Consider the following 23,095-nt stretch of genomic DNA (forward strand, 5'->3'; position numbering starts at 1 on the left):
CATTTGTGGGCTAGCACCAACACACAACGTCAACGATGCTATTGGAATCAGAATATCATTCTCAAATCTATATTATAGATTTTGGGAATACTGACCTTAAGTACTTACATTAATTTTGGTGGCAAAAAATATGTATTTTTCCGATTGCATTTGATGAACCTGCCCGGTGCATCCACGAGCGATATTTAAATTATTTCTTCCTTTGAGTCAATAAAAAATGGTGTTTTTTCAAAGTGGTAGTTTAAATATCGAGTGACAGAAAAACAGATCTGTACCTGTCTTGCTTCTAAAGCAATAGTTAGTTAAAAGTTGCGGCGAACATTGAAAAAGCCCACTCAGAGCAATGCGATGAAAATGGCTATGTTCTTTTTTAGTAGCTCAGTTTTGCCGAAAGACAATCGGTCGCGGCGTCCGCGCCCCGTATCTGTTTAAAGACTTCCTGCTGGTAACCCGCTGCTCTGTGGAGCCCCGGCTGCAGGATAACCCTTTCTGCCATACTCTGAAACTTGAACGCTCGCCCCACCTGTGCCATCTCTCATTCTTTCATCCTCCCACAAGCCTTGGAGGCAACACAATACTTGAATTCTCATAAGGCAGTCCCTATCGTAACGTCATATGTGTTGCCCGGAATCGTGGTGGTTCCTCTCACACTCAGTGAATAAGAAATATTCAGAGCCAACCTGTGCTTAATATGCACACATTTGCAAACTGAATCAGACAAGGCATTACCCTTTGTTATTGATCCTTAGCGTGCAACGCGTCTATCAAGAGAATAGTGAAACTTACCGAGGGGCTAGCGTTGCTTTCTCTGAAAGACGTGTTGTGGTCTTTGAATGATAGGATCAGGTTGGATAGCTCGGCTTGGCTTCCTTTGGCTTTGATGAAGTCATATTGCGCTTTGTACCTTGGCTTCGTCAAGGCTGTTTTTTAGGTTTCATCCCGTTAAGTGACAGGGAATTTTAAAGATAAGTGTATCCAAGCTAGTCCTTAAATGACTGCGAACTTCGACACGCTTTTAAATGGAGTTTACAGGTTGGTGGCTGCCAGGTGACCAATTTTAAAATGAAATTGAGTAATTCCGCTGCTTAATCGACCAGGACGGGCATGGTTGCTTTATTAAATTCTGCAGGTACAGCATTGCTATACGGGTGCCCTCGGTGCTTGCAGTTAACACTAAGGGCTCTAGCAGGAGTCACAGCCACTTGCGCGCATGGTCGGCAAACACGCCATCCTGAGTGGGGTATTCTTGCGATTGGTTGAGGTCACCTTCGTTCAATTAGTTATTTAGGCGTTTTCATATAGCGCAGACTTTACCCGAAAGCGTGAGACCGCTTCACAATAGGAACATTAAATGACAGGTGAAAAACTTATACAAGCAGACGTAAACTTTCGAGTCTTTAAAAAGGCTCCTATCAGTTTTGTGGTTAGGCGAACATTATAGAAGCGTCTTCACCCCAGTTCTCTTGCGCTCATTGTCGGTGCTTTGATTTTACTCAACAGTTGTTGCTTTCCTTGTCGTTTAACTGTATCCGCATATCGCCCGAACATTTGTCTTCTCCAAGCTAGCGTGTGCAGTGCTGTCTTCAACACATGGGCAAGCCGAGCAGTTTCCCAGGGGCCCCACGAGCATAGGGCCCATGCTGCTCTATCCAACAATTTTATTGATGTGAGTGTTTGTGTAGGCAGGGCCCAGTGCACTGCTTTGCCTATGTTGCCTATAATGCTATTAGAACAGCTCTGGGCGTGTGCCCGCCTTTCCCAATTTTTCATCTGGCTACATCTGCCAGTGCAGGAATGTGTAGCACTCCTGTTAGGTTGGATTCCGCAAGCCCCAGGGAAGTGTTTTCCAGTTGTTGCTGGTCTGCACCCACACAGCCCCTGTCCTGGCTCTCACGATAAAAATCAATTATGCAATGCATGGTTGACAAGCACGTCATCCTGAATGAGGCAGTCCTTCATTTGCTCGAGGTCAACTTTTGTTCATTTAATTCATTTATGCGTTTTTATGTAGCACGGACGTTACCCGAAGGCGGAGCTCTTCACAATAAGTACAAGAAATGACAGGGAATAATCGTACAAAAGCAGACGTTAAGTTACATGAGGTAAAGTGAATTGTGAAGCAAACAAAATACATGAGGTAGCAAACAGTGCATTGCAGAAAGGGTAGGTGATAAGTGTGCAGGTTGCAAGAGAGACAAAGTACAATTGGAGGTAAAATACTGCTACATGTGCTAGACACTCATGCCTAGAACAAACGTAATGTAGACGATGGTGGCACTTGTGCAAGCAGCAAAGACAAACAACGGTTACAAGGGAAAAATACAGTATAATTAGAGGTGAAATACTGCAATACAACAGAGAACTGGGAATGACATTCGACGGCTACGGGCATCTGCTAGTGCATGCTCTAACCAAATCTCAAATAACGATCTTGCAGTGAGTTGACAGGACATTCACTGCCATGATTATTACAGCACTGACATGTCTTTCACAAGCCCACCACTTTGCTTGGACAAAATATCACTGGTTTGCCATTATCAGCAGATACAATAATGCTATTAGTCACCTGCCGATCCCCCGTATAATATGTCCGGACAAAAAACTACTAACCACCAACAAATACATGAGGTAGCTAACAGTACAGTACAGAAGGGAAAAGTGACAAGGGGCAGGTTATAAGAGAAACAAAGTACAATTGGAGGCGAAATACCGTGGCAAATGTTCCACAGGGACTTAAGAGAGGCTTCCCTGATGGCGCCCTAATTACACGTGCCGCACCATCTGCGGGCTGTGAACATATCCCCCCTGGATGTACAAGTGGTACGAAACAGCGAAGTGAAGTAGCTAGGTGGGTGGGGGGCTCTGTCATCGACGGGGGCCTCCTCCAGAGCTTTGGCGGAGTCACAGGGCGATCTGGAAGCAGATGGACAGTAGGGCTACCTCTGCGGCAGAAGGATACAGTCTAAATACATCTGCCTGGCACAGTAAGGGTGCCTGAGCCAAGAACCTGGAGCCGAGGGGGTTCCAGGAAACAGCGTCGGCGCCCCGTTAGTCCTTCGGGCGGTCGGGGGGCCTGAACCGACCGGGGGTGTGCCTCATCGCTCCGCCCTGACAGGGGGGGCGGGAGTAGAACGAAATAAAGTGATAATGTACTGCACCGTCAGAGCATCGACTCGCCGTGCAAGATGGCTCCTTAGGCATGCGGGTCAGCGAGGGGCTGCCGCATTGGATCGCCTGTAAGATGACCCACCTTATCAGCTACTTGTTGTGCGAAATAAACCTGCACCACTGCTTTCCCAATAATATGTCTCATGAGTTTCCTTGGTATGTAAGTGTTAACGTGCGCAGTGCGGAGCGAGCGCTGGCGGTGTGGGCACTATGCCGCTGGCCGCGCGACACAGAGGGGAGCATGGGCGAGACAGCGTCGTAGTACCACACGACGCGCGAGAGGAGCCTACAGCGCACCAACCCCCCTCCTTACTAACGGCCAATGGGAGGGCGCTCCTAGGTGGGGGGGCGTGCCCGGGGGGGTTTTATAGCAGGCCCAGCACATTGCTCGGTCTTTCCTGCCGCGCCGGTGCCTTGGGCTGCTCTGCGCTGTTCCCACCCTAACCCTGACCCAGCGGCAGAGCGAGGGCGGAAGTTGTGAACTTTTAATGGTCATGTTTTGTGTTGCAGGCGGAGTCACAGGGCGATCTGGAAGCAGATGGACAGTAGGGGTACCTCTGTGGCAGAAGGATACAGTTTAAATACCTCTGCCTGGCACAATAAGGGTGCCTGAGCCAAGAACCTGGAGCCGAGGGGGTTCCAGGAAACAGCGTCGGCGCCCCGTTAGTCCTTCGGGCGGTCGGGGGGCCTGAACCGACCGGGGGTGTGCCTCATTGCTCCGCCCTGACAGGGGGGGCGGGAGTAGAACGAAATAAAGTGATAATGTACTGCACCGTCAGAGCATCGACTTGCCGTGCAAGATGGCTCCTTAGGCATGCGGGTCAGCGAGGGGCTGCCGCATTGGATCGCCTGTAAGATGACCCACCTTATCAGCTACTTGTTGTGCGAAATAAACCTGCACCACTGCTTTCCCAATAATATGTCTCATGAGTTTCCTTGGTATGTAAGTGTTAACGTGCGCAGTGCGGAGCGAGCGCTGGCGGTGTGGGCACTAAGAGCCTGAAGCTAATTATTGCTTGGGTTTGGGTGGCAACGCTGAAAGATAAGAGTCCCTTAACTAGAGGTCGCCAGTGATAGAGCGTCATGTCAAAATATGTTGATGGGACCCTTGGATATCCATATCCACAGCATAATGGTTAACCATATGCGTGCCACCACACCGCACACATTTATAATGGCAGTAGGGCTCTGACGTTTTGCCAGTGGTTGCTGTCCGAGTGGGGGGCGGAGAGAAGTGCATTTTTCTGCCAAGTCCTCTGTTGTGTGCCTGTCCGCTCTGCACTGCAGGAGTATGTCACATCTTTGTTAAGGAAGAGCCCTAGAATGAATGGGAAGCCAAGTACGTTCAGGTAAGAAATATGAATTCCTCAGTTTGACATGACTTCAGGGAGTCACCGTGTCAGTGATGTGTTATTGACACACGTTTTATCTCCATAACTATCTGGGTAGCCCTGGGGCCATACTCAACGAGATCCGGGGGTGTGGGTCTTTGATTTCCCAACAATCAGCGCAACGATCCAACTAAAAGTAAAGGTCCCATAAATAGGGGGAGCTGGGGTCTTGGGCCTGTAATTGGATTTGGGTGGGTGTAGTGTAGAGGTCTGTTTGGGAAGGCAGGCGGCATTCTGAAGAGTGAACAATATCCTCGAGGTCCAGGCACTGAGATTTCTCTGTGTTACATATAAAATAGAGTGAGTAAAGCATCTGGCCATCTCCTGCCATGGAAATGGTGTCATTTGTAGATTCTAAGCTCTAATTGCAATGAAACTGCTAAAGGGACGGGATGTCTGCTGCAGGGCTCTGTGTTTGACCTACAGGCCAACGGTTCCAATGCGACTTAGAATGGTCGGGAGGAAGCAAGATGGAGGTCAGCTGAGGTGACCGCACGCAGCTCACAGCAGCATGACCCAGCAAACCCTTGCAGAGAAAGCAATGAAATTGGCTGAGTAGGAGGAGATGATTACAGTGATACAGATAATCCTCGAGGCATTCGTGAGAGTGCCGACAGCTTGGGCAACAGAGTGCAAGTGCGGGGCAGGATACTTCGAGTTACTCGCTGTGTCCTAGAAGCTGACTAACCCGCTGGACGCCATCCCCCCTCCTGGGTCGCACTTACCGGGTAAAATAAAACCTAAATCTATCCCCCAGGCGATCGGAAAGGTTCGACGACTGGCTTAACCACTGAGGCTGCTGAAGGCGGCGATGCGGCGAATCCCTCGTAGATGGAGCCGGGAGCTGTAACAGCACAATACCAGGGACACCGACGTCAAGATTTAAACCGGAACAAGCTGGCCCTCGAAGTGAAAGGGAAAGGTGGAACCAATCGTCAGCAACGCCAGCCCTGTAGCACAGTGGTAGATCTGTTGAAGGGCTTGAAGAAGGGCATAGTGATCTGTGAATTTGGTGGAACGTGTGAGGCTGGCACCCCCACTGTGACAGCGGAGGCTGCAAAACGGGCAGTAGTAAAGGGAGAAAGCGAAATGAGCAACATGGATAACGGGATCAAGAAGGTCAGCAGTAAAGGTATTCCACAACTTGCATTACCTGAGGGGATAATATCACTTGAGAGGGGGATGGTGTGGGTAAAGGGGATACGGTGATTAACAATACCCCCATCCAAGATTGGCAGCAGCTAAATCTACAAACTGATACTCCCCAACAACAAGAGAATGACAAGCCAGTGTTAATAATACTAGAGGAGCCAGAATAGGCAGAAGGAAACAGTGTAAGGGAGAAAAGACAAGCAGCCGTGCCCTCCCTGCAATATGATGTTGGGCTGATCGATGGGGCTGAGCTGGGTGTAGTGCTAAGTAATAGTGATGGCAGGGCAGGGAAAAAGGTGACTCTGAAGCAGCAGACTGTTTCTACTCACTGTCGGACGGTACTTGCTCAGCTGATGATTCTATATCGCTGTCTGGATCTAGTGGAAGCTGCACCAGTGAGGTGGACTCTGCAGCAACTATGCGTAAAGCATGCAGGAGGTCTAGCAGAGCACAGAAGGCTGTAAAGAAAAAAGCCACAGGGCAAGAAGAGCTGAACTGGGACTACTTCCCAACCCCACAACTGGTTGGTACTATAGCTGGGAAACCAGAGCTTCAGGAGAATGGAGTTCCAACGTTGGATTTCATACTACAAGCAATTACATCACATCGTGAAAAGACGAGGCAAGACAACAGACGCTCTCAATCGGCTCTACAGAAGATGCAAGGATCTATTTGCAAAGTTGCTATAATTTGTAATACCATCGGCAAGCGGCGAACGGAGCTGGAGGTGCGAACAAGAGACCTCGAGGATGATGTATCGGCTGTTCAGACACAATCAGAGGCACATGAAGCTAGATTATTAGACATCCAGTGGAAGCTAGAAGAGCAGGCAAATCGCTGGAGGCGCAACCTCTTGCGCTTTTTAGGCATTCCAGAAGGGTGTGAAGGCTCTGATACACTCCTCTAAATGATAGATCTGCTTAGTAAGGCATTTCCAGATTTGGAAGGTTGGAACTGGCAGCAGGAAGTCCAGCATGCCCATAGAATTCCTTTCAATTTAAAACATTCAAATCGGACCGGACACTAAATCTAGGGCCATCCTGGTATTTTTCGGGAACTTCCTACTATGGCAAAACATTTGGGAGAAGGCCAAACCAGAAGCTAAGCGGAAGGTAGATGATGTTTCCTTCTTTGCAAGACCCGATTCCTGCCAATAGACTGTGGAAAGACGCTGAAGACTGCGTCAGAGGCTCGCCCCTTTTCATGCTAAGGGGGCACAAGCTTACTTGATGAACCCTGCCAAACAAAAAAATAATCATAGGAGGCCGAACCTACTATTATAACTCTGCGATTAAAATAACAGAGACCTTGGCAGAGTTAAGGGGGTAGGGGGTGGAAATGGCCTGCTATTTGGATTGGGGGTACATGGAATATATCTAGAAAATATATGGGAAATGAATTTGCTGTGCTGCATCAGAGAGTATCTGGGGGTAGGGAGGAGTCAGGAGGAGTTAAGTAATGCTGATGGAGATTGACCTGTGTATTTAATTTGGAAAACAAGAAGATGTTGGGTTAGAACATGAAAAATATTTGCTTAGGACTTTTGTTATTCTTTCAGTATAACTTCTGTGGCATCTACTTAGCCAATATATATATTTCTTTTTTTCTCTTTCTCTCTCTTCTTGTTCTTCGTCTAGGACAGTAATGGGGTGTTGCTGATCATGCTGCTGCACTGATTCATCACACGCACAGATCTAGGTGTGGAAGCTTCCACGGTGGAGGGTGAGCATGGGGCACGGGGACAGTGGGGAGGAGGAAGGAGGAGTGGGGAGAGAAGGCAAGGGTGGTGGGGAAGAAGGGGGATCAGGGGGGTCAGAAAAGTGGAAAAGAAAAGGCAGGTAAAAACATTACAAACAATATAAAAACCATGAGGAAGGTGATAAATAAGCATTACCAAGTCAGATAGTCACAGCTCCAAATGGGTAGTTTTAAGATTTGCACAATTAATGTGGGTGGACTAAATGATAAGAATAAGCGAGGAAGAGCCTATGAGATACTTAGAACTATCAACCGAGATGTAATGTGTTTTCAGGGAATGCATATCCCGTGGAACAATAAAGGCGCTTTGGCGATTAGGAGTTATATTCTGGTGGTCTGGTCCACTCAAACCTCTATGATTAGAGGAGTAGCAATATATACCAAACAATTTATGGGAATGGCCAAGAGGGTTGCAGCCGACAATTGGGGACGCTGGGCAATAGCAAGATTGGCTATGGGGTAACAGTGATTACTATATATGGGGCAGACCAAGACGATCCAGAAATATTGAAAAACTCGAACTAGAGCTTGCATCCTGGCTAGAGCCAGTGGTAGTGTGTGGTGATCTGAATATACACTTAGAGACCACTAAAAATCAGACCCAGAAATACGTAGGAAGGAAGCCCAGGGTATACAGAGCATTGACTTACTTTCAAAATAGCCATGGGCTAACTGATTGATGGGCAGAGAAAAAATTAGGGACCCTGGATATATGTACTATTTGCACACCCATAGGAAGTATGTGCGGCTTGACTACTTTCTAGCCTCATTTAAATCAATGGATAAGGTTGAAATTAAGAAGTTGCAAGGCTGCTGTCACAATTTAAAGGTATATTAAAGTCACAAGATGGCTCCAGGATGGGAGGCATTTCTCTCTAAATTGATTGGTCCACCCTCGGAGTCCTCCTCAGAATCTATGGCTATGAACGCCTGACTCATGCCACATACCAAGGGAGACGGCTCCCTCCATTCTCAACCCTCCCCCTTGACATTACAGCGCCTGTTCCCTTCAGTCAGTACAGCCTGGTGGCCTAATCACACCCACACCCTCACCTCATTTACCTGTTTCCCTGACCGCTCCAGCCCCCTACCCCCTTTGCGCAGAAAGTTCTATACCTTATGTGGTCCATGCTTGATCCGCACATTGGCGTCTTTGAGTATTATAAGGGAAGACTGGCAGCACTGTTAACAACCTCTGTGAGAGATACGCATGTACTTGTTTTATGTTTGTAGAAAAACTCAATAAACAAATGTTTTAAAAGTCCATTATAGTCACAGCCTCTGCAATTCTACTGCATAGAAGGGTACCCATTAGGTTTGGTTAAATTATTCAACAAGAAAGAGAAATTATGCAGCATCATGCAACACATTTTGGGATAGTATTCATAGTATTCATTATATTGTCATTTTTCTCATAGTACACTGTCTGGCCAAAGATTATGATTTTGTTAAAATCGGCAGAATATACAGCAGATGATCGATTATGTGGCAAATGTGACAATGCATAATTATGCAGGAAATGCAAAGGTCGAACAATCATATAATTCCATATGCCTTGATTATAGTAATAGAATTTCCCACTTGTCCTGTTATAATTTTGACGGGGCACACTGTGGACTTTTTGGCATGTCACCTACAATAAAGGAGCTGCACAACTCGACAGAAACACCAACACTTTTTCTCGTATAGAGTGAGACCCTATTTGATTGATTGAATGCGCTCTCTTCCAGCCACCAAGAGCAGGTCAGGGATCAGGTGTCACAAGAGTGTACCACTCTGTAGGTATCTACTCAATGTGCTCACAAACCAGCATATTTAATTAACTATCTTCATAACACCTGATACGTAATTGACTGACAGTGTCCCAACCCTTCCAGCCTTACTGAAACAGCGTGTTCTCATGCAATCTACACATTTCTCTGCACAATTGTTCTTGGATTATCTGGTAAAACTAAGATCATGTTTTATACATCATGCATATACTCACTCTGCTTCAGCTCGAGTGCCTTTCTTAGAGCACTGACTAGTTGTAAGTTAGCATGTCTGTTTCAGTCATCTTTATTTAGTAATTAGAACCCAGGTTCTTATCTTGGTGGTGGGATAGTTGAGCGGGGTAAAGTGTCTGATGCAAACACTCAAGTAGCCTTTCCTTTATTTTGTTGCCTCTCAAATTAGGTAACATGACGTAATCTGCCATTTCCCTAAAGGACTGCTCTAGAGCTGTATGTAATGTTAAAACATGTAATTAGTAAATAACCCCTCGAGGGTCAACACACTAATGTTTCTGCTTCTGGAGACACATTTTTGTGGGACCCTTCATGATGGATGATGACGTTACAACACATGCTTTTACCACGCATGCCGTTACAACGCAGTTTTTACAACGCATACCATTACAACGCATAGCGCTTTGGGGTGCTGGATAGTGAATAGTTTAATTTACTATTCCAACTCCAGTCCCCGAGGATAGTAGGGAAGGTGTTGGATAGTAAATTAAATCTATTCCCTATCCTAGAGCGCCCCCCAGCGCAATGCGTTGTAATGGTTTGCGTTGTAATGGTTGCGTCGTAATGGTAGTGCGTTGTAAAAGTTTCGTTGTAAAGGCTGTTCACCTTCATGATGGCAACTGAATGTGTAATTGGTGAAAATGTATACTGTGGCTGTGGAACGTCCTTAGGTCACTCGTTGGTCTGCAGAGAGATTACACTTCATGGAGTCTCATTTAATGAAAATTAAGCCTTCCACCTGCTGTGATATGCAGAGCTTACTTTGTAATAAGATGAGTGCCGGTGCCCAAAGCTATGCTCAGAAATGGGCAGCCAGTACAATTACATGTTGGTGCACCAAATACTAGGGCTGTATAGTCCTAAATCCACATTGTGACTCTTTAATCCACTTCCAAACACTCCCTGCCCCTTTATCTCCTCACAGGCTCCTGCTGTCTCCCCTCATGAAGGGTTTTCCATCTTTCTCTTCTCAGTCTTCCCTCTTTGTTTGTGTTTCCGACTCCTGCTCTCGGCAAATGTATGAAGCAGAAAAATAACTGCCAGTCCCCTAAAAAAAAGTGACAGTGGCTCCCACTGCCAACCACTGGCTCAATTTAAGCACCGATATGGAACTCAGGCTATCAAGTGACTGAGGTATTTATTTGAGTCTAATGATAAATATATTTTCCCCAATGCATGTTTTTGTTTGAATTTCTCTTTTATTGGAGCACTGTGATTTTCACTTTCAGATGCTCTGATATCCTGCTTTGCATATTCAATATTTTTAGATGACTGCCCCTGCGGATCATGATTGAGGTGTTATCAACTGAAGCTTTTTGTAGTGCTGGAAGAGCTGTGGTTTGCTTAGTAATGTTCACCCTTGCCTCAGTTAATGATGATGTGAGCAGTCTCTGTGAATCCATTTGTTCTTCTTGCTGTTCATAATTTGAGGATTCCAGCTGTTCGATCTTCTTTCTATGTCAATTTTAGCGGGTTTGTGGACTGTCACTTAGCATGTGCTGTCAAAATGAGCAAAGAATTGGCACTGATTGACTCATTGCATGCATGTATGTCCCGGCTTTCCTTTCTTTTGATGTAATTGCAGTGCAGAAAACGCAAACACATAGGGCCCTATTACGTTGTAAGTCGGACGAGCATCCAACCGACACCACAGCGCAATGGAATCCGTCCAACTATTAGTCCGTGGTTCCACCTAGCGAATTAGGATGCAACCACCCTCTGGGCGGTCATACAAGCTGCAATAGAAAAACTGATGTTTTCAAACATCCAATCAATCAATCAATCAATAAATCACAGAACTTGTGTAGCGCGCTACTTACCCGTGAGGGTCTCAAGGCGCTGTGGTGGGGGGGGGGGTGGCTGCTGCTCGAAGAGCCAGGTCTTGGGAAGCTTCCTGAAGGAGAGCAGGTCCTGGGTCTGCCACAGGTGGGTGGGGAGGGTGTTCCAGGTCTTGGCAGCAAGGAAGGAGAAGGATCTGCTTCTGGAGGTGGTACGCTGGATTCGTGGGACGTCAACGAGGGCGAGGCTGGCGGAGCGGAGCTGACGGTCGGGCGGGCGGGGGTGTAAAAGTTGAGTCTGTTGTTCAAGTAGGCTGGTCCGGAGTTGGGGAGCGCTTTGTGAGCGTGGGTGAGGAGCTTGAAGGTGATCCTCTTGTTTATGGGGAGCCAGTGAAGGTCTCTGAGGTGGGGGGTGATGTGGCTGCGTCGGGAGAGGTTGAGGATCAGACAGGCCGAGGCGTTCTGGATGCGTTGTAGTCGCTGTAGGTGTTTGGTCGGGATTCCCGCATAGAGTGCATTGCCATAGTCCAGCCAGCTGCTGACGAGGGCTTGGGTCACCGTTCTTCTGGTTTCGATCGGGATTCACTTGTAGATCTTGCGAAGCATGCGGAGGGTGTTGTAACAGGAGGAGGAGACGGCGCTGACCTGCTTAGACATGGAGAGGGAGGAGTCGAGGATGACTCCCAAGTTGCGTGAGTGGTCCATGGGCATCGGTACTCTTCCTAGCGTTGTCGGCCACCAAGAGCTGTCCCAGGCAGACGGGGTGGGGCCGAGGATGGGGACTTCCATCTTGTCTGAGTTCAGCTTCAGACGGCTGCTCCTCATCCACTCGACGACGGCCTTCATTCCCTTGTGGAGGTTGTTTTTGGCGGTGTGTGGGTCCTTGGTGAGGGAGAGGATGAGTTGGGTGTCGTTGGCGTAGGAGAGGATGTTCAAGTCGTGTTTGCAGGCCACTTGAGCGAGGGGCGAGGGGGGCCATGTAGATGTTGAACAGCATCGGGCTGAGGGATGAGCCCCAAGGTACGCCGCAGATGAGGTTGGTAGCTTTGGAACGGTGTGGTGGGAGGCTGACCCTCTGGGTTCTGTCGGAGAGGAAGGAGGTGGTCCAGTCTAGGCCTTTTTTCTGAATTCCGGCTTCTTGGAGGCGTGTTTTTAGTGTGTGGTGGCAGACCGTGTCAAAGGCAGCTGACCGGTCCAGGAGGATGAGGGCTGAGGTTTCGCTGTTGTCTAGTTGGCGTTGGATGTCGTCTGTGGCAGCAATGAAGGCTGTCTCGGTCATGTGGTTCCGTCTGAATCTGGATTGCAACGGATCTAGGATGTTGTTGTCCTCAAGGTGGTGGGTCAGCTATATGTTGGTGATTTTCTCAATGACCTTCGCCGGGAAGGGGAGCAGGGAGATGGGGCGGAAGTTCTTGAGGTCCTTGGGGTCCGTCTTGGGCTTCTTGAGGAGGGCATTGATTTTGGCACCTTGTGTCAGGTACCATACAGTGTCTGCCACACGGTGCATGGATGTTTGGGGGGATACCATAGGTGGCTCCCAGGCCTCATAGCGGAGACCTAGGGGACCCCACAGTCTCGTTCTGACAGCCTTTCTATGGCAGTCAGACTGCCATTTAAAAGGTTGTCAGAAACGAGCATAGTAATCCCCACAGCAGTCGCGGAGCAGGCACAGCCTCAATTTTGGGGATTACGATCCGCCCTCTGACCCGACAGGCCCTTTGAGCCCATTGTAGTGCTTATCCAGGACAAAGAAGTGATGCACAGCTTTATCTTCCCCTGTCCACTACTACTGCTTTAAACACTGCACCTGGAGGTGCAGAAGTTGAACAGCTGGTTTTGTCCATACCAACATCTGTTTTACAGTTTCATGTGAAGAGAAAGAGGGAAAGATGCATGGTTCTTGCATCCCATTAAACTAACTTTTAATTCTAACTTCCTTTAGGTATTTTAAAGCACCAAAATAATAATAATAATAATAATTTTAGAGTTCAGTGTCTCCCCCAAAATATTACATTTTCATAACACACACTGAATATCGATGAGCAGAATGGTTTAGGAGAAGGTTACATCTCAAACTTCTATGAAATGACATGATGCAGAATAGTTTCTACTGTTAACACCAAACTTGTCCATTCCAAATATTTTCTTTTCCGTTCTACTTAATATTAATCCTGCTCAACTCTTAGGGCTGAGTCTATCTTCAAATGGACCTTACGAAAATAGGGATAGGACCATTTATAGGAAGGTGTGGGAGCAGATACATGGGGAGAGGAACATAGGTGATGTTCTACAGAGAAAAGGATGGAGAAAGTGAAAAGTAGAGAGAAGAGAAAGAATGAGTTCTAGAAAAGGATGAGAGAGATCAGGAGGGAGAAATGAGGAATGGGAGGAAAAACTTGTAAGAGGGATAAAGAGCAAAGAGATATATATTGAGGGAAAAAGGAGGACAACACAGAAATTGAACTGGTAACATAGATCGGAAAATAGAAAGCAGATTCTGAAATATACAGCATGGGAGAGATGGAAAAGGTGTACATAGTTAAGGAAAGAGGAAGGGATATTAAGGAGAAAATAGAATGGGACTAAGCAAAGCATGAGAGCTGGAGAAGTGGAGAGAACCGGAAATATTGATGTAAGGGTAGCAAAGACTATGGAGGACGGGTTTCTCCTTCACCATGGGAAGGATATCGCGTTTGCCGAAATATAAATCCCATCACATCCTATGGAATTTATATTTCGGCAGATGAGATATCCGTCACCTTTGTGACGGAGTAACCCCTCCGCCGAAATCTAAATCAGGCACAGAGAATGGGAATTTGACAGGTACACAGAGAGAGAGAGTCAGAGAGACGGACAGTAGGTCAAAGGCTCAGAGAAGCAGAAGGGACAGATTGTGAGATAGATGGAGATTAGATAGCATACCTGAGAGAGAAGGGAACAAATGTAAAAAAAGTACCATTAAATTGTATCCTTTAAAGGACACAATATTGCACTACATTCAAAACAACTTTTCTTATAAAACAACATTTACGGTTGTCAACGTTTTTGGCCAGGGTTTAGCCAAACCAATGTTTGATAATTTTTTAACCAGTGTTATTGATCCAGTATGTTTTCAACTTAAAATATTGTGCTAATTTTCCAAAAATATCCTTGTGAAGCAATTCTCCTGCAATGTGGTCATTACCGACCTATGACAGTCGACCCGTGTTATTGTTGGCACATTTCTTGTTAGAAAATATCTTTACAATAGCAACCCCTCCTCACCCCTTTAGTAGTTAATATACTCTCTTACTAAACAGTGTTCATATTGTTTCAATGAAAATATGTCAGGCCAAACCAGAAATGTTGGTTCTCTTACTGAAAGTACAGCAATCATACGGAGCCATGTTGACTTTCTTAAATGGGGAGGGAAACTGCCCAATGTACATTTTCATTTCAAATTGTCTCATATCGTGAAGACTAAGCTTCATCTGTGCTGCTAGAAAGCAACATCTTAAGGGTAGAGTGTTATCAGAATTTCTTGTCAATTATATTTTACCGCCTTGACTTCTTGGTTTCTCTTTCCAGATTGGCTGCTGCACCAGCAGGTACTTCACTTCTTGGTGTCACTTTTGACATTTAGGTTAGTAGGCCCTTTCACATAATCATTTTTAGTGCAGAGTTACTTCTTTCTAGGTCCTGAAGGATTGCCACTAGATCGTCCTGACTTATCTGGCAGGAAACATGTTGACCAAACGAGAAGGAGCGCAACACCCTACAGCATTCTTTTTTAGTGTAGAGTTACTTATTTCTAGGTCCTGAAGAATTGCCACTAGATCGTCCTGACATATCTGGCAAGAAACTTGTTGACCAAATGAGACTGAGCGTAACACCCTGCAGCATGATTTCAGTGAGTCGCCAACTCCTTAGTTAACCAGGGGGAAGGCAGGACTATTAAAGTCTAATCTCCCTGACTCTTCCATCCCTGTTTTAACTGACACTTTTTGCACTTCTACACTATCAGGGCCCCTCACACCCACTGCACCAAACGGCGAGGAATAAATAGGTCTCCACCAAAGAGCCGCTGCATAGGGTGCCCGTTGGGTATTGCAGCGCCAACCCAACGAGGAGCATGCCCGATGATGAAGCATGACACCCAGCAGGCTGGGTGTGTGAGGGCACTTATTCCGAAAGGAAGGACTTCCCAGTCCACCCCCTTTCTCACTGACACTAACAGTGTCCAGTTAGGGTCTTCTTGAGTCACCTCGATCTCCTTTCCTACCCTCCTTTACTAGGAACTGCATACCATTTTTCTTGAAATTCAGCCTGGGCATGTATGTTGGACCTCCCTAATAGCCCACAGTCCCCCCTTCTTGTCCAGTAAAATGTACTATTCCCAATCCAATGAGTGCAACAGTAGGAAAAATGTTGGATTGTGGAGGGGTAAAATGTACTATTCCCCCTCAAGTCAGTGCAACATTAGAAGCAAACAAATTCTATTCAATAATATAATTGCAAAAACATAGTAAACAAAGAAAAATATAAAGATGTAAAAGAAATACAAATATATTCTACATTACAAATAACATATAAAAAAAACATTTTACAATGTTAAATACCTATCATAAATAACTACAAATACTAATATAATTAAAGTAACATCTAATTTTCATTTAAATTAAATAATTGTATTGAAAAATAAGTTAATAACCAACATACATTTATTAAATATGTTTATTTCATTTACTTCCCACCCCATACCCCACAAAACTCACAACCCGCACCTAAAACGTAACATAAAAAAATATTTACACTATTAACATACATATTTATCAAGAAATGAATCATAGTTAATGAAAAATTAATTATAACTCAATTATAATTAATTTACTTCCAACATTATACTCCCACAAAGCACACAACACACTCCTAAAATGTAACTTAACAAAAAATGTATGAGACACATAACAGAATTAATTATCAATTCAATAATTAATGTCAATTAAACAATTAATCATAAGTTAATCAAAATTAATTAACTTCCCACTCTAACCACTACAAAACCCACAACCTGCAACCAAAAAAAATAAATACTAATAATTATACAGTTAGCATAATTATCAATTAAATAAATAATATTAATTAACAACTAATTATTAATTAATTCAAATTCATTTATTTCCCACCCTGACCCCTATAAACCCCACACACACCTAAAATTAAAAGAATATTGTTTACACAATTAACATTATTATTTTCAATTAAATAAATGATATTAATTAACATATTATCAATTAAAATTCAATTACTTCCCACCCTGTACCCCTATAACCCCACTACTTGCACCTAAAATAAAAATAAATAAAAACGTCTTGCGCAATTCACATAATTAATTATCAATTAAATAAATATTATTATTAAAAACGAATTAGTAATTTATTCTAATTAAATTACTTCCCACCCTGTACCCCTATAACCCACTACGGTACTAAAATTCCCAAAAAATAATTAAATTACATTTCATAACTACTAAAAATTGAACAACTATATAAAAAAACACATAAACAATAATTATACAAAAAATTACATCATATACATTCAATATATATACTAAAATGCATACAAATAAATTAATATATATTATAAACAGCTATATTTTTGTAAATGATATTAATACCTTAAATATTTTGAAAATTGATATTACTTACCTTAAACAGACGATATTTCCATATCACAATACTTTGGAGACAATATTTTGCTATACCAATATTTCAATTTCAATATTTTGTTTGAATACTACCCTTTGTGTGGGTTCCCTTAACATTTTGCAGTCAGACCTCCTGTTTTTGCTGACTTCATTTCTGTTGGTCTTAGGACTCTTTACCACTATTAACCAGTGCTAAAGTGCTTGTGGTCTCTCCTTAAAACATATGAGATTGGTTAATACCCAATTGGAATATTACATTTACTTATAAGTCCCTAATAATGCTGTACTACATGTACCCAGGGACTGTAATAAATAGTACTAGGAGCCTGCAGCACTGATTGTGCCCCCCACTTACGTTGCCCTTTCAACATGTCCCATGCTCTCCATTGCATCCTGTGTGAGCAGTTTTACATTGCCATTACTATGAGGAAATGTAAACCTTTTGCCAGTCCCAAATCTTCCTTTTAAATAGATATAAGTCACACCTAGGGTAAGTCCTGGTCAACTGAGAGGGCAGGGTGTAATCTATTTAAAAAGTAGGACATGTACTTTCAAGTTTTACATGTCCTGGAAGTGAAAATCTCTAAAATACGTTTTTCACTCCTAGAAGGCCTACTCCTCTCATAGAATAACACTGGAGTTACCTCATTATATTTTATAACTGTAATTCCAAATTAGAATAGGTAACGAGTTCATGTTTGTGTCTCTGGATTCTCAATTTAAAATTCTAACTTATGGTGAAGTCGGATTTCAAATTGCAACTCTAAAAATGCCAAGTTGGCATTTCTTACTGTAACCATTTTGTACCTAACGCATGCCTCTCAGTCACATGACTGGGTATAGCTGACAGCTGGACTTTGTGTATTCCTCCTAGACAGCCATACACCATGGGGAGCTTAGGTGTGACTGGATGAGTCAACACTGGCAGGGTGGGAGGGAGGAACGGGGCCCAACTCCATTTACACTTGAATAGGCTGTGTCCTGTCTCCATCCAAAGGTCTACAAATCCCCTGTAGTTAGTCTGGGGCCAGTGCCAGGAAGGCAGATCACCTGTGCACTTCAAAGACATGCCTCTGGAAGCTTTTCTCTACTTCAAAGGAACAAATGTGTATACATACTGGACATCAGCGACTAACCCTTTAGTACACAATACTGGACCTGTCAGGAAGAAAGGCAGATCTGCTGCTACAAGGACTGGCACTCTGCTGGACTGCTGATCTAAAGGAACTTCAGCCCTGCTGTTCTGGCTTGATGTCTGCTGCCTTTCTCCTTGGTGAACAGAGAACTAGACCTGCAACTTCGTCCTTGAACCCAGGACCCCAGACTGACTCCCAGGGCTAGTCTGCTTGGTTTTATGATCTCAGGCACATAGGCTAGCCAACCATCCGCCCCAGCCCCTGGACCCAGCTACAGTGAATTCCTGACCCCAAGTAGTGCCCCTCAGTTCCTGGACACTTGGTGTGGCTCAATGAGGTGAAATCAAGCTTTTTGGCTCTTTGCAACAGTGTACAGGCCTATTTATTCCAAGACCTCACCACCCGCCTAGTGATTCAGCATGAAGACCAGTCACCCCGACTCTTAGAACTCCAGCATCCACTGCCCATTGGGCCTGCCAGTGCGCATCCCTAGCAACGCCCACCCGCAATGCCGGTTTGCTCTTCGCACTACACTGACAGCCTCCTGCGACGGTCTGCCTGCTCCTTGCAGCCCTCACCAACATGAGCAGGGCTGTTAGCACAGACTTTTAAAGATAAACTTCAGCTAGCCTAACCTGGGGACTGTATCCGACCTGTGCTCCATTGTGGTTGGCCTGAAAGTGTGACTTTGACCCGGTCCAGAACGACCAGCTATCCAGAGTTGGCCCCGTGAGCTGTTTGGCACTATTTTCCCTAAATTCTTTAAAAACTCATATCTCCTGTTTTACTAATTGGATTTTTGTTGTTTTGATCAGGTTTTATGTAATACACTTTGCTCAGGTTTTCTAACCTAGTGTGGGTCCTTTTTGTGTGGTGTTTTCCGTTGTTCACTATTTGAAGTGCTGCACAAATACTTTACACATTGCCTCTAAGTTAAACGTAACTGCTCTGTGCCAAACTACCAGGGGGTTGAGCACAGGTTAATTTGGGGTTTTCTTGGCCCTCACCCTGAAAAATATTGTGGTAGCTGCTTGACCAGGATTTACATCCCAGTCAACCAACAACCCAAAATCTCATGAGTTCTGTTTATCACACTGATGAATACTGAACACCAGGGGATCAGTATTTATTAGATGAGATAACTGTTACATTTATACTGGGGTACTAGTAATCATGGCCTAAACGTGCTTAAATAACACTATTTGCTTTTCAGGTTCCACAAATGTCCTTGTTGATACTATACAACCCCCTTCTGTAGTTGTTTTGAAACCCCATTAGGTTGTGCACAAAGTTATTTTTACTTTTTTATAAGGTACCATACTTTTATAGTATATTCCTTCGAGAAGAAAGAGTAGCAATAATCAAACAAAAGCATCAAAATGTAATCCATGCCTTAATACATCAAAACATTGAACTTTTTTTCCATACACAGCACCTTGAGAGAAAACACCCTCAATGCCACTCTTTTAGATTATTGTCATTTCTAAAGGCCATGCCCCCCCTTTAAAAACAGACTCCTGGCTAAAGGCCTGAGTTTTATTTAAAAAATTTGATAATCAGGACAGCAAGTATCTGTTCAGTCAATCTTTGAGACTGACAGAAATTGGAAATATTTTTCCAAGGAAGTGTTTAAAGCGATTTTTTTAGTAGACCTCTGACCTATCTTGATCATACCATAACAATGTTGAGACGTTTCTGGCAGCATTCTATTCTCACCTAGCTAGATGTTTAGATAAAGTGCCTTCAAATCACCAAGCAAACCCCTGGTTTACTGTTAAGCTCCAGTCCTTAAGGTTTGGCACCAAGAAGACGGATTGCAAAGGCGGAGTGATTAGTCACCTGTTTTAACCCAACAATACACTGATGCGTTAGCACTTTACAAATAGGAGATTCAATGGGGCTAAACAAAAATATTATATCTCAATATTATATGGTGAAGCCTCAAATACCTCAAAATTAAAACTTTAAAGTCATAAAGGATTTAAATGCCACATGCCACTGAGCTTCAGTTTCTTAGCTTGTGACATATGTGTGATTCCCTTACAAAATATTTTTTGAAAAGATTAATATTATCATAAAGATATGATTATGAAAGAGCCCTTGGTACACTGATAGAATATCAATGTAACACATATCGATGTCAAAAATGTCAAGGAAAAAATATTGACTACAAAAATATCGATTCTCATACCTTAAAAGTAAGTACCAAAATATTGAGTCAAAAATATTGAGGTAAAAAATATAGATGTAAAAAATATTGATAAAAAATTATATATAAAATAAAATTATAGATAATAAATATATATAATACTAAAAATATGTTTAACAAAATACATTACATTTAATATGCATTTCAAATAAATGTAATTAATACATTTGAATAAAAAAATATAAACACACAAACAATATAATTTATACATATACATATATATATACTTAAAATCAATTCATTAACTATTATCTTTATTTAATTTTTAAACTTTAAAAATATTTAAAAATAAAATATATATCAATAATTTAAAATAAAATAAAACATTTATATAATAAACTAAAACTTTAAACTATTAGAAAATAGTTTAAACTAACATTTCCCAATAAAATAAGTGTAACAGTAGGGAAAGTGTTGTATAGCGGAATAATTACATTTACTATTCCAACTTCAGTGAGTGCAAAAGTAGGGAAAGAGTTGGATTGCAGAGAATTTCAAATTACTATTCCCACTCCAGTGATAGCAACAGTAGGGAAAGTGATCGATAGCAGAGGGGAACATTCCTATTCTCACTCCAAAGAGTCCAACCGTAGGGAAAGTGTTGGATAGCAGAGGGGAAAAAATTACTATTCCCTCTCCAAAGTGTGCAACAGTAGGGAAAGTGTTGGATAGCGGAAGGGTAAAAATTACTATTCCCACTCCAGTAATAGTAACAGTAGGGAAAGTGTTGGATAGCAGAGGGGAAGAATTTACTATTCCTACTCCAAGGAGTGCAACAGTAGAGAAAATGCTGGATAGCGAAGTGGTAAAAAGTATTATTATCCCTCCAAAGAGTGCAACAGTAGGGAAGGGGTAAAAATTACTATTCCCACTCCAGTGAGTGTAATAGTAGGGAATATGTTGGATAGCGGAGAGGAAAACATTATTAATAATACTTAAACTGTTAAAAACAAATTACAAAATTTAAAAAAACATAAAAATAAAAAACTATATTTATAAACTATAAATGTAAATGTATTAAACATATACAAATAACACATATTGTAATATTAGTTACCTACAAATAATATATAAAATACTATTAACCCGTTCCGTGCTCATGACGAGCTCAGCTCGTCATGAGGTACGGTTGCGCTGTGCTCATGAAGAGCTGAGCTCATCATGACAGTTGCGCTGTGCCGACGCGGGGATAATTCCTCTGCTGGGCATTGCATTGGAACGGGCGTGTTCGTGACGAGCTCAGCTCGTCATGAGCACAGCTCCACAGTGCTGCATGACGTGCCGAGCTCGTCATGAGCACCGGGGCGCTACACGCGCCCCCCTTCCCCCAGAACAGTGGGGGAATTAGCCCTGCAGGGAAGGGGTTAATACATACATTTATAAACAATAAATATTTTAAAGTAGCAAATATTAACAAGCAAAAAAACTATTTAATACATAAAAGTATTTCTTTTATTTCATACCCTATAATGCCCCATCAATAACAAAACACTTTAACATGTTTAATTACATTAATTTCGATTATTAGGATAATTAATCAAATAAACAATTACAAAATGTATTATTAATAAAGTAAATAAACATTAATTGAGTACACAAGATTTAAAACTCTAATATCCACAACATACACCAAAATTAAACTATAAATAATAAAACACAATTATATATTATTTTGAAGAAAAGCTATTACTATTATCAACTAATAATTAAGATACATTTTTATTTAATACCCACCCTTTACCCCTTAAAAGTAAAAAGAAAACACAATGTTTTTAACCTGAAATAAATATCAAATAATAAACATTACTTAACAAGTGTATATTATTAATTAAACACAAATTACTTCCCACCCTTTACTCCTATGAACACCACAACACACATAAAATTAATGACACAATTACCATAATTAATTACCAATTAATTCATTCAAATTAATTAACAACTAATTATTAGTTAATCAATTAAAAATAATGTACTTCCCAACCTTTAGACCTAAAAAACTACCACATACAAATATAATTAACTACACAACTACCAAAATGAATTACAAATTAATTATTTAAAATTAATTAACAACCAATTATTAATTCATGAATTAAATATACTTTTGTTCCTCCCATTTATACCCATAAACATCACAACATGCACCTAAAATTAATTACACATTTACCACAATTAATTACCAATTAATTAATTAAAATTAAATAATAACCTATTATTAAATAATTAATAATACATTACTTTACACATTTAACACTATAATATCTCAATTAAACAAATATTAATAAATAAAAAGTAATTAATAAAGTAAATATATTTAAATTACTTCTTTCCCTATTTTCCTATAAACCCACAACCCGCTACGGAAATCAAAATACAACATTTTTTAAAATATAATTAAATTACTTCCCAACCTTTTCCCCTATAAACCCACAACCCGTTATGGATCTAAAATTGCAAAACTAAAATTAAAAAAATGAATAACTACTAAATATCTTATGCAAAAAAACATACATCACATCCATATAAAATATATACTAAAATACACAACAATACTAAAAAACTACATTTTTATTAACTATGGGGCCCATGAGGATGTCCGCTCTCCATCCTCGCGGTACTGAGACAGGCCGCCAGACATGCAGCGGTCCTGCACCATTGATTAGGATGCGACTACCACCATGGCAGTCGCATTCCGCATATTTGACATTGCGGCAGGTGCTGCTTACAACAGATGTGTTACAAATTGACGTGTTGTGCACCCCAACCCCCAACCCTCCTGGGGGCCCACAATGGGCCCCCAAAGCACAT

General features: G+C 42.5%; 1 protein-coding gene across 1 annotated transcript in view; it reads right to left on the bottom strand.

The window, feature by feature from the left end:
• The window catches only part of TMEM114 (transmembrane protein 114), a 1,091,582-nt gene that overhangs the window by 818,311 nt on the left and 250,176 nt on the right, over positions 1-23,095 (bottom strand). The window lies entirely within an intron of this gene.

This window comes from Lissotriton vulgaris, chromosome 10, assembly GCF_964263255.1.
Source record: "Lissotriton vulgaris chromosome 10, aLisVul1.2, whole genome shotgun sequence".
NCBI lineage: Eukaryota > Metazoa > Chordata > Amphibia > Caudata > Salamandridae > Lissotriton > Lissotriton vulgaris.